Raw genomic sequence first — 10719 nt, 5'->3', positions numbered from 1 at the left:
GGGTAGAGGGTTAGGGGTAGAAGGGCGTCGGTAATAGTAGGGGTGCGCTCCTCTGGGGTTGGAGTTTTTTGTTCGTGGCTAGCGGTGTTAGTTTATTTTACTCATCGTACTAGTTTATATATGTACTTATCTTTTGTGTTTAGTATTTGTAATACACCGAAAAATCCAAACCAATAAAAGAGGCATGTACCAAGCTCATGCATAATACATCATGATTATTTTATAGTTTTATGAGTAAGTTAGATGTATATTAAGGCTTCAAATAACTCCCCATTCCTGACCAATTGAATTCTTGAGAAGGATATTGGTAGAGTCAACTTCAAAAGATCATATGTCTCATTATACTTGGAATTTTTGAACTCATGACCTATCCACAGATAGATAATTGAATTATCTTTACAATGATACCAATTTCACCTAAATCCAATATCGGAGCAAAGAGTTATTCCTATTTTACTCCAGCATGTTAGGCTGGAAACATTTGTGACGCCTTACAACGAAGGTCATCATCCTTAGGCAAAAACCAGCTCCTAAGTGACGACATTCGTCGTAGCTTACCATATTTGTGATGCCCTATCACAAAGGCCGTTAACCTTAGGTAGAATCCAGCTCCTGTGTGACGACATTCGTGGTAGCTTACTACATTTGTGAAGCCCTACCACGAAGGTTGTCACCCTTAGGCAGAATCCAGCTCCTGTGTGACGAAATTCGTGGTAGCTTACCATATTTGTGATGCCCTACCACGAAGGTCGTTAGACTTAGGCAGAAAGCATTAATTCCAGCTTTTGTGTGATGATATTTTGGACGTCTTACCACATTTTTGACGCCTTGTCACAAATCTCATCAGCTATTATTTTCAGCAACTAGAAATTTATTTCATAAGGGTATTTTAGTCTTTTTCCTTCACTTCCCACAACTTATACCCCTCAAGGAATGTATTATCTTCCATTCTCTTTAGTTAAAACATCTCAGAAAGCTCTCTCATACATTTTCAACCACAATATTAGGGTTTCCTCTTAAGATCATCTCCTCAGAAACAAGAACATTCTTTCCCAAAGGAGTTAAACCCTAGTCAAGAAAAATCAAGGGCAAGCCTAAGGATTTTTTCAGGAACCTTCAGAAACATTAGATCTCTTTTAAGATCAAGCTTTAAGGTATGCGTACGGTTCATCTGCGGATCCAATCCGTTCATTGAGCTCAAGAACCATGTTTTAAATATTATTTTTGTAAACTTTTTGTGGTGATATGAGTATGTACATGTTGACGATAGTTGTTTAAGTTTCAATGTGATGTCTAAAGGTGTTCTCATGGAATATATGTGTTTTTTAATTGAAAACCATGAACTTTAGGTGGTTTAATATGGTGCAAGTATGAAACCCACTTATGCCTTAAAGAATGCATGCAAGGTGTTTGATAAAATGCATAGGATGCTAGAAAGTCATGTTTTTATGTTTCTATGATGTCTAAATGACAAGTTCATGTTAGCTATATACTTCAATATGAATTCTATGCTTTTCATGTGTTGCTATTGTGGTGGTATGAAGCATGCAAGATAATGGAGATATGCAATATATACATGAAATATATCCATGCATTCCCTACAATGTTTAAGATGTTGAATAACTATATGAAATATGATATCCCCTACTTATGATATTATGAATTATGGACTCAAATCTTGTGATCAAGTCATGTCATGTGTGTCAGTTTCCTTCTATTCAGGACTGGGGGTATTCGTACCTAAAAAACATAGCTGTGTGCATAAAGCCATATCATGTTGTCAAGATAATCTCAGTCGAGCTATAATCTATAGAACTCAGTCAGTCATGTGACTCAGGAAACCTCAGAAATCTCATGATCTCAGTTAACTCTCAGATAATAGTAATAATCCGTCAGTCAACAAAATTCAGTAAGTTCCACTTACGTACAGTTAGTTAAATGATGTTCACTCTCTTCAAATGGGAGTAGGACTTAGCACCGAGTGAACTCAAGGATGGGAACTCACCTGTATGTGAGGGTATGATTCTTAGCAGTCATCCTTCGGTTCTAAAATTATGTAGCCAACATAGGTTGAGACATCGTAGCCTATTATATGAGGGTAGATAAGGTGGCTTAACCTGTTATACGAGGGTTCCCACAGTTCTCACTAGAGTTACCTGTTATATGAGGGTTGCTCACATGTTGTCCGTACCAGTAGTGCGGTATTAATACCCTTCTAGTCAAGGCAGAGATTGGACCCCATGTTAGCCATAATGGCACATGTGAGGCATGCCAGTTAAACAACTACCTCCCACAGTTTTAGTATCAGTCTCAGTAAAAGAACTTAGACAGTTCTTCAGATATCAGTATACCAAGACTGTTAGATACGGTCAAATTCAATTATAGCACAAAACTGAGAGAGTTTAACCAGATTCAGGGTTGTCAGATACTGTCATCCATGTTATTAGAACTATGGTTCCAGCCATGTATTAGCGTACAGATTTTGCCGTCACGTACTCACGATCTTAGTTACTATGTATGTATGTTTGTACTCTTACGTTCATATCAGTCAGTTAGTAGTATTATTAATGCTTGTAAACCCTTTGCATTAGCCTACCTCACTCGTATACTCAGTACTCTAGTTGTACTGATGCATTTGCGTTATGGTGCTTTCTTTTCATGTTACACCATAGGTTCAGAGGCACGACTCCCAGACCAGCAGTAGCAGTCGCATTCAACATACAAAGTTGCAGTGAGTCCTCTTCATTCGAGGACGACATTATTTGATTTATTCATTTATTTCTTCAGTTCAGTTTTATAAAATTAGTTGGAGACATGTTCCTTTAACTTATTATTTCAAACATTACTTAGAGGCTTTTGGATTTACACTCAGATTGATCTTTCAGATTTAGTTTTCAGTTGTTTTGACTATTTTCGCCCGCATGGATGTTATATTATTTTAGTTGAACCTTATGGCCTATTGTGCATGTTTTCCGCATTATTATGTCATGAATTACAGTATACAAGTACAGATATCAGTCATGGGTTATCTTGTGGTCCCTTTGGGTCATAAGCACCGTGTAGCATTTCGGTTCAGAAAATTGGGGCGTCACACACTTAGTATCAGAGGCTAAGGTTCAATAGAGTCCTACGAAGTCTGAAAGCCGCATCTAGTAGAGTCTTGTACATGGGTGTGTTGCGCGCCACATTTATGTTCAGGAGGCTATATGGTGTTTTAGGAATAGTTTCCGTTCTTTTAGTATTCATGTCGTGCTAGTAAACATAATTTCAAGTCAGTCTCTCAGTCTAATCCGATCTTCTTTTATTTTAGAAACATGTCTCCAAAGAGAAGAAATCAGCCAGCTCCTCAGCCCAAAGATCCTTTGGGAGAACATGTTTCTCATGTGAAGTTTAGGATCACATTTACTGCTCTGGCTCAGTCTATAGCTTCCCAGAATGAACGACCAGCAATCGTCCTGGCCAACCCAGTTGCCAATTCAGCAGCAGCTAGGATTTGGGACTTCACTCTAATGAACCCTCCATCCTTCTTTGGGTCTAAGACAGACGAGGATCCTCAGGAATTCGTTGACCAAGTCCAGAAGGTCATTGATATCATGGGAGTCACTTCTTCTCAAAGTGCCGAGTTAGCCACATACTGATTTCAGGATGTCGCTAACACTTGGTACAAGCAGTGGTTAGCAGAAAGGTTAGAGAATATAGGTCCTATTGAGTAGGAAGAATTCATCACGGCTTTCTTAGATAGATTCTTTCCCCAAGAGCTGAGAAAGGCCAAAGTTCTTGAGTTCATCAATCTCAGGCAGGGAACTATGAAAGTTAGAGAGTATTCCCTTAGATTTACTCAGCTAGCTAGATATTCCCCTCATGTGGTTGCGAACAACAGAGCTATGATGAGCAAGTTCATATCAGGGGTAAATGATAGTGTGGTAAATGAGTGTAGGTCAGCGATGCTGAACAGTGATATGACTTTAGCCAGGCTCATAAACCACGCTCTACAGATAGAGGAGAAGAAGGCTAAGACTAGGGAGAGACAAAATTAGAGAGCAAGAGCAGGCAGTTTCAGTTTTGCTTAGCCCAAATCAAAGGAAGAAAATCATTCACAGTTTTGTCCTAAGTCAGCAGTTCCAGCCCCTTCTTCCGCAAGTGCCACAGTGCCGAAGTTCAGGGACTGCAACAGAGACAAAGCACCACGCTCTAATTCTCAGAGCAGTGTTAGTAGTGCCCGCATTTATCCTCAGTATCAAACCTACGGTAAGCACCATCAGGGTGTGTGTAGATCGGGTCAAGGCATTTGTTTTGGTTATGGCAAGCCAGGCCACAGAGTTAGGGACTGTCCTAATCCAGGTCCTCAGGGTCAGCAGAATTTCTCCACAGCTTAGTCCGGTCACTCGAACCAGCAGAGTGCTACTTCCAGTGCTACTGTGGGCAATGACCAAATAGACTGTATGCTCTTCATACCCAACAGGATCAGGAAAATTCTCTTGATGTTGTTACTGGTACGTTACAGATTTTCCATGTTTATGTTTATTCTTTATTAGACCCAGGTGCATCCTTGTTTTTTGTCACTCTATACATAGCAGACGATTTCAGAATCAGTCCTAAAATTTTAGCAGGGCCCTTTTTAGTCTCTACCCTAATGGGTAAAACCATCATAGCTCGGTGGGTATACAGGAACTACTCAGTTATGATATTTTAGAAATCCACGTCAGCGAATTTAGTTGAGTTAGAGATGACAGATTTTGATGCAATTCTCCGCATGGATTGGCTTTATTCCTGTTATGCCATAGACAATTGCATAAATAGGATAGTTCAATTTTAGTTCCCGAATGAGCCCATCCTAGATTTAAAGGGTAGCACTTCATCTTTCAGGGGTTAGCTCATTTCCTACCTTCGGGCAAGGAAAATGATTTCTAAAAGGTATGTGTATCATCTCATGCATGTTAAGGATTCCAGTTCTTAATCTCCCAGTCTTGAATCAGTCCCAGTGGTTAATGAATATTCAGATGTCTTTCTTGAAGATCTTTCATGAATTCCTCCCGAAAGGGAAATAGACTTCGGTATAGACCTTTTCCCAGATACTCAACCTATTTCTATTCCACCTTACAGAATGGGACCAGCAAAACTCAAGGAACTGAAAGATCAATTGAAGGATCTCTTAGATAAGGGATTCATCAGGCCTAGTGTATCCCAATGGGGTGCGCCAGTCTTTTTTGTGCGCAAGAAAGTCGGTTCTCTCAGAATATGTATTAATTACCATCAGCTCAACAAAGTCACGGTCAAGAATGGGTATCCATTGCCTAGGATACACGACTTGTTTGACCAACTTCAGGGTGCTAGTTATTTCTCCAAGATAGACCTCAGATTAGGCTATCATCAGCTCAGATTTAGAGAATGTGACATTTCGAAGATAGCTTTTCATACTTGGTATGATCACTTTGAATTTCTAGTCATGTACTTTGGTCTTTCTAATGCCCCTGCAGCTTTCATGGACTTGATGAGCCGGGTGTTCAAGCAGTACTTGGACATATTTATCATAGTCTTCATAGATGATATTCTGGTCTATTTTCACACAGAGCGTGATCATTCAGACCATCTCATAATTGTTCTTCAGACACTCAGGGATCACTAGTTGTTCGCCAAGTTCAGTAAGTGCAAATTTTGGCTAAGATCAGTAGCATTCCTTGGCCACATTGTTTCTAGTGATGGCATTAGAGCAGATCCTCAAAAAACCAAAGTGGTAAGAAACTGGCCTCGTCCTGTCTCTCCATCAGATATCAGGAGTTTCTTGGGTTTGGCTGGCTATTACCGATGGTTTGTCGAGGGATTTTCTTCTATTACATCTCCTATGTACATATTGACTCAGAAGAAGGTCAAGTTTCAGTGGTCAGGACCTTGGGAGAAGAAGTTTCAGGAGTTGAAGACTTGACTCACCTCAGCTCCAGTTTTAGCATTTCCCGTTCGTTTCGATGGATTCATAGTATATTGTGATACATCTAGAGTAGGTTTAGGTTGTGTCCTCATGCAACATGGTAGAGTCATAGCCTACGCCTCTAGAAAGTTAAAGCCCCACGAGAATAATTATCCTACTCATGACCTTAAGTTAGCAGCAGTTGTCTTTGCCTTAAAGATTTGGAGGCATTATCTATATGGTGTTTATGTAGATGTCTTCACATATCATAAGAGCCTTCAGTAGGTCTTTTCCCAGAAAGATCTCAATCTTCATCAGAGAAGGTGGTTAGTGCTCTTGAAGGATTATGACATGAGTGTCCTTTATCATCCTGGCAAGGCCAATATAGTGGCCAACGTACTAAGTAGACTGTCCATGGGTAGTGTTTCCCATGTTAAGGATAGTAAGAAGAAATTAGCTCAGAAGATTCATCAGCTTACCAGACTAGGCGTTCTTTTAGTCAACTCTTCAGAGGGTGGTGTATGTGTTCAGAGTAGTTCAGAGTCATCTCTAGTTTCTGAGGTGAAAGAGAAGTAGGAAAGGGATCCTAGCCTTGTCAAGCTGAAAGAGTCAGTTTAGAGTCAGAAAGTAGAGGTTTTTTTTCAAGGGGGAGATGGTGTTCTTCATTGTCAGGGTAGTCTGTGTGTTCCCAGTGTAGATGACTTGAGGCAGCGAATTCTTGTAGAAGCGCATGGTGTGCGGTACTCTATTCATCCAGGGGCCACTAAGATACACCACGACTTGTGGGAGATCTATTGGTGAAGTGGGATAAAGAGGGACGTTGCAGAGTTTGTAGCTAAGTGCTCTACATATAAGCAGGTTAAGATAGAGTATTAGAAACCTAGTGGTTCCATGCAGGGTTTCCCTAGAACACGTCATCAGCATGATTCAGTTTGGGTGATTGTAGACAGAATGACCAAGTCCACTCATTTCCTTCCAGTTCGTACCTCTTACTCAGCCGAGGATTATGCCAAACTCTATATCTGCGATTTGGTCATATTACATGGTGTTCTACTATCTATCATCTCAGATAGAGATACCCAGTTCACCTCTCACTTCTGGAAAGTATTCCAAAAGGGTCTTGGTACCCAAGTTCATCTCAGTACAACATTTAATCCTCAGATAGATGGTCAAGCAGAAAGGACCATTCAGACTCTAGAAGATATGCTAAGGGAATGTGCAATTGATTTCAAGTAAAGTTGGGATGACTAGTTGCCTTTGATTGAGTTCGCATACAATAACAGCTATCACTCCAGTATTCAAATGGCTCCATTAGAAGTTCTCTATGGTAGGAGATGTAGGTCTTCGATCGGTTGGTTCGAAGTTAGTGAGACCAAAGTCATAGGGCCTGACTTAGTATTCGATACCTTAGAGAAAGTTCAGTTGAACAGATAAAGACTTCGGGCTACTCAGAGCCGACAGAAGTCTTATGTGGATGTTCATAGAAAGGATCTCGAATTTGAGGTTAATGACTATGTCCATCTCAATATCTCTCCTATGAAAGGAGTAAAAAGATTCAGCAAAAAGGGAAAGCTCAGTCGACGATATATTGGTCCCTTCAGGATTCGCAGTCGCTTCGACAAGGTAGCCTATGAGATCAAATTGCCTTCAGATCTGGCCTCAGTCCATCCAGTCTTCGATGTATCTTTTCTCAAGAAGTGCATAGGTGACCCAGCAGTTGTAGTCCCTATTTAGAGTGTTGACATTCAAAATAGCCTCTCTTATGAAGAGATTCCAGTTGAAATCCTAGACTATCAGACTCGTAGGCCGAGGAACAAAGAAGTCCCTCAGGTCAAGGTTCTTTGGCGGAATTAGTCCATGGAGGAAGCTACTTGGGAAGCAGAAGCAGATATGCGAAACAAGTACCCTCATATTTTCTCCGGTAATTTAGACTTAGCTAGAGGTAACCATTTTCATTAAGATTATTTAGTTACATGTTAAAAATTCCAGTATAAAATTGGTATCAAGTATCAGTGCATATCTTATCATGCATTCATGAGTTTAGATTATCAGTCATGCATCAGATATGCATGTTCAGTTGGGCTATATTCAGTTTAGAATTAAATTTAGTCCTAAAATCATGTGCCAGTTGAGCATGATCAGTTGGGCTTACCGATTGAATTCTTAAGAATGATATTGGTATAGTCAAATTCAAACAAGCATATATCTCATTATTCTTGGAATTTTTCATCTCATGACCTATCAGCATATAGATAATTGAATTATCTTTCCAACGATACTAATTTTTCCTAAATCTGATATCAGAGCAAGGAGTTATTCCTATTTTACTCCAGCATGTCAGGCTGTAAATAGTGTGACGACATTCGTGGTAGCTTACTAGATTTGCGATGCCTTACCATGAAGGTCGCCAGCCTTAGGTAGAAAGCAGCTCCTAAGTGACGACATTCGTGATAGCTTACCACATTTGTGATGCCCTATCATGACGGTCGTCAGCCTTAGGCGGAATCCAACTCCTGTGTCATGACATTCGTGGTAGCTTACCACATTTGTGATGCCCTACCATGAAGGTCATCAGCCTTAGACAGAATCCATCTCCTGTGTGATGACATTCATGGTAGCTTACCATATTTGTGATTCCCTGCCACGAAGGTCCTCAACCTTAGGCAGAAACCAGCTCCTAAGTAACAACATTCATGGTAGCTTACCACATTTGTGATGCCATACCACGAAGGTCGCTAGAGTTAGGCCGAAACCATCAATTCTAGCTTTTGTGTGACGACATTTTTGACGGCTTACCACATTTTTGATGCCTTATCACAAATATCATCATCTATTATTTTTAGCAATTGGAAATTTATTTCGTAAAGGTATTTTGGTCTATTTCCTTTACTTCTCATGTCTTATAACACTCAAGGAACATATTATCTTCCGTTCTCTTTATTTAAAACATCTCAAAAATCTCTCTCATACACTTTCAACCATAAGATTAGGGTTTCCTCTCAAGACCATCTCCTCAGGAACAAGAACATTCTTTCCCAAAAGGGTTAAACCCTAGGCAATAAAAATCAAGGGAAAGCCTAAGGATTTCTTCATAAACCTTCAGAAACATTAGATCTCATTCAAGATCAAGCTTTAAGGTATGCATAGGGTTCATCCATGGATCCAATCCATTCATTGAGTATGAACATGTTGACGATTATTGTTTAAGTTTCAATGTGATGTCTAAAGGTGTTCTCAAGGAATATATATGTTTGATAATTGAAAACTATGAACTTTAGTTGGTTTAATATGATGGAAGTATGAAACCTACTTATGCCTTAAAGAATGTATGTAAGGTGTTTGATAAAATACTTTGGATGCTAGAAATTCATGTTTGTATGGTTCTATGATGTCTAAATGACAAGTTCATATTAGCTATATACTTTAATATGAATTCCATGCTTTTCATGTGTTTCTATTGTGGTGGTATGAAGCATGCAAGATAATGGAGATATAAAATATGTACACGTAAAATATCCATGCATTCCCTACAATGTTTAAGATGTTGGATAACTATATGAAATATGATAACCCTTACTTATGATACTATGAATTGTGGACTCAAATCTTATGATCAAGTCATGTCATGTGTGTCAGCTTCTTTCTATCGAGTCCTGGGGGTATCATACCCGAAAAACATAGCGGTGTGCCTAAAGCCATGTCATGTTATCACGATAATCTCAGTCAAGCTATAATCTATAGAAGTCAGTCAGTCATGTGACTCAGCAAACCTCAGAAATCTCATGATCTCAGTTAACTCTCAAAGAATAGTACTACTCCATCAGACAACGAAATTCAGGAAGTTCCACTTATGTACAGTCAGTTAAATTAATTTTAGTCTCTTCATATGGGAGTATCAGTTATAACCGAGTTAACCCAAGTATGGGAACTCACCTGCATATGAGGGTTTGATTCTTAGCAGTCATCCTTGTATTCCAGAACTATGTAGCCAACATAGGTTGAGACATCGTAGCCTATTATATAAGGGTAGATGAGGTGGCTTAACTTGTTATATGAGGGCTCCCACCGTTCTCACTTGAGTTACCTATTATATAAGGGTTGCTCATATATTGTCCACACCAGTGGCGTGGTATTGACACCCTTCTAGTCAGGGTAGAGATTGGACCCCATCTTAGCCATAATGGCATATATGGGGTATGTTAGTTAAACTACTACCTCCAACAGTTTCAGTATCAATCTCAGTAAAAGAAATTAAACAGTTCTTCAGATATCAGTATACCAGGATTGTTAGATAAGGTCAAATTTAGTTATAGAATGGAACTCAAGAGTTCAACCAGATTCAGGGCTGTCAGATACAGTCATCCATGTTATCAAAACTACGATTCCATCCATGTATTAGAGTACAAATTTAGCCATCACGTACTCATGATATTAGTTACTATGTATGTATATTTGTACTCTTATGTTCATATCAGTCAGTCAGTAGTATTATTCATGCATGTAAACCTTTTGCATTAGCCTACCTCACTCATATACTCAGTACTCCAGCTGTACTGATGCATTTTCGCTATGGTGCTTTCTTTTCATATTACACCATTGGTTCATAGGAATGAGTTGAAGACCAGCAGCAACAGTCACATTCAGCATACAGTGTTTCTGTGAATCCTCTTCATTCGAGGACGACATTATTTGATTTATTCATTTATTTCTTTAGTTCAGTTTTACGGAGTTAGTTGGAGACATGTTCCTTCAACTCCTTATTTTAGATAGTACTTAGAGGCTTTCAGATTTACACCCAGATTTAGCTTTTAGAT

This window comes from Capsicum annuum, unplaced genomic scaffold, assembly GCF_002878395.1.
Source record: "Capsicum annuum cultivar UCD-10X-F1 unplaced genomic scaffold, UCD10Xv1.1 ctg5459, whole genome shotgun sequence".
Classification (NCBI taxonomy): domain Eukaryota; kingdom Viridiplantae; phylum Streptophyta; class Magnoliopsida; order Solanales; family Solanaceae; genus Capsicum; species Capsicum annuum.
The sequence above is the reverse complement of the archived record's forward strand: the minus strand, read 5'-3'. Positions refer to the sequence as shown.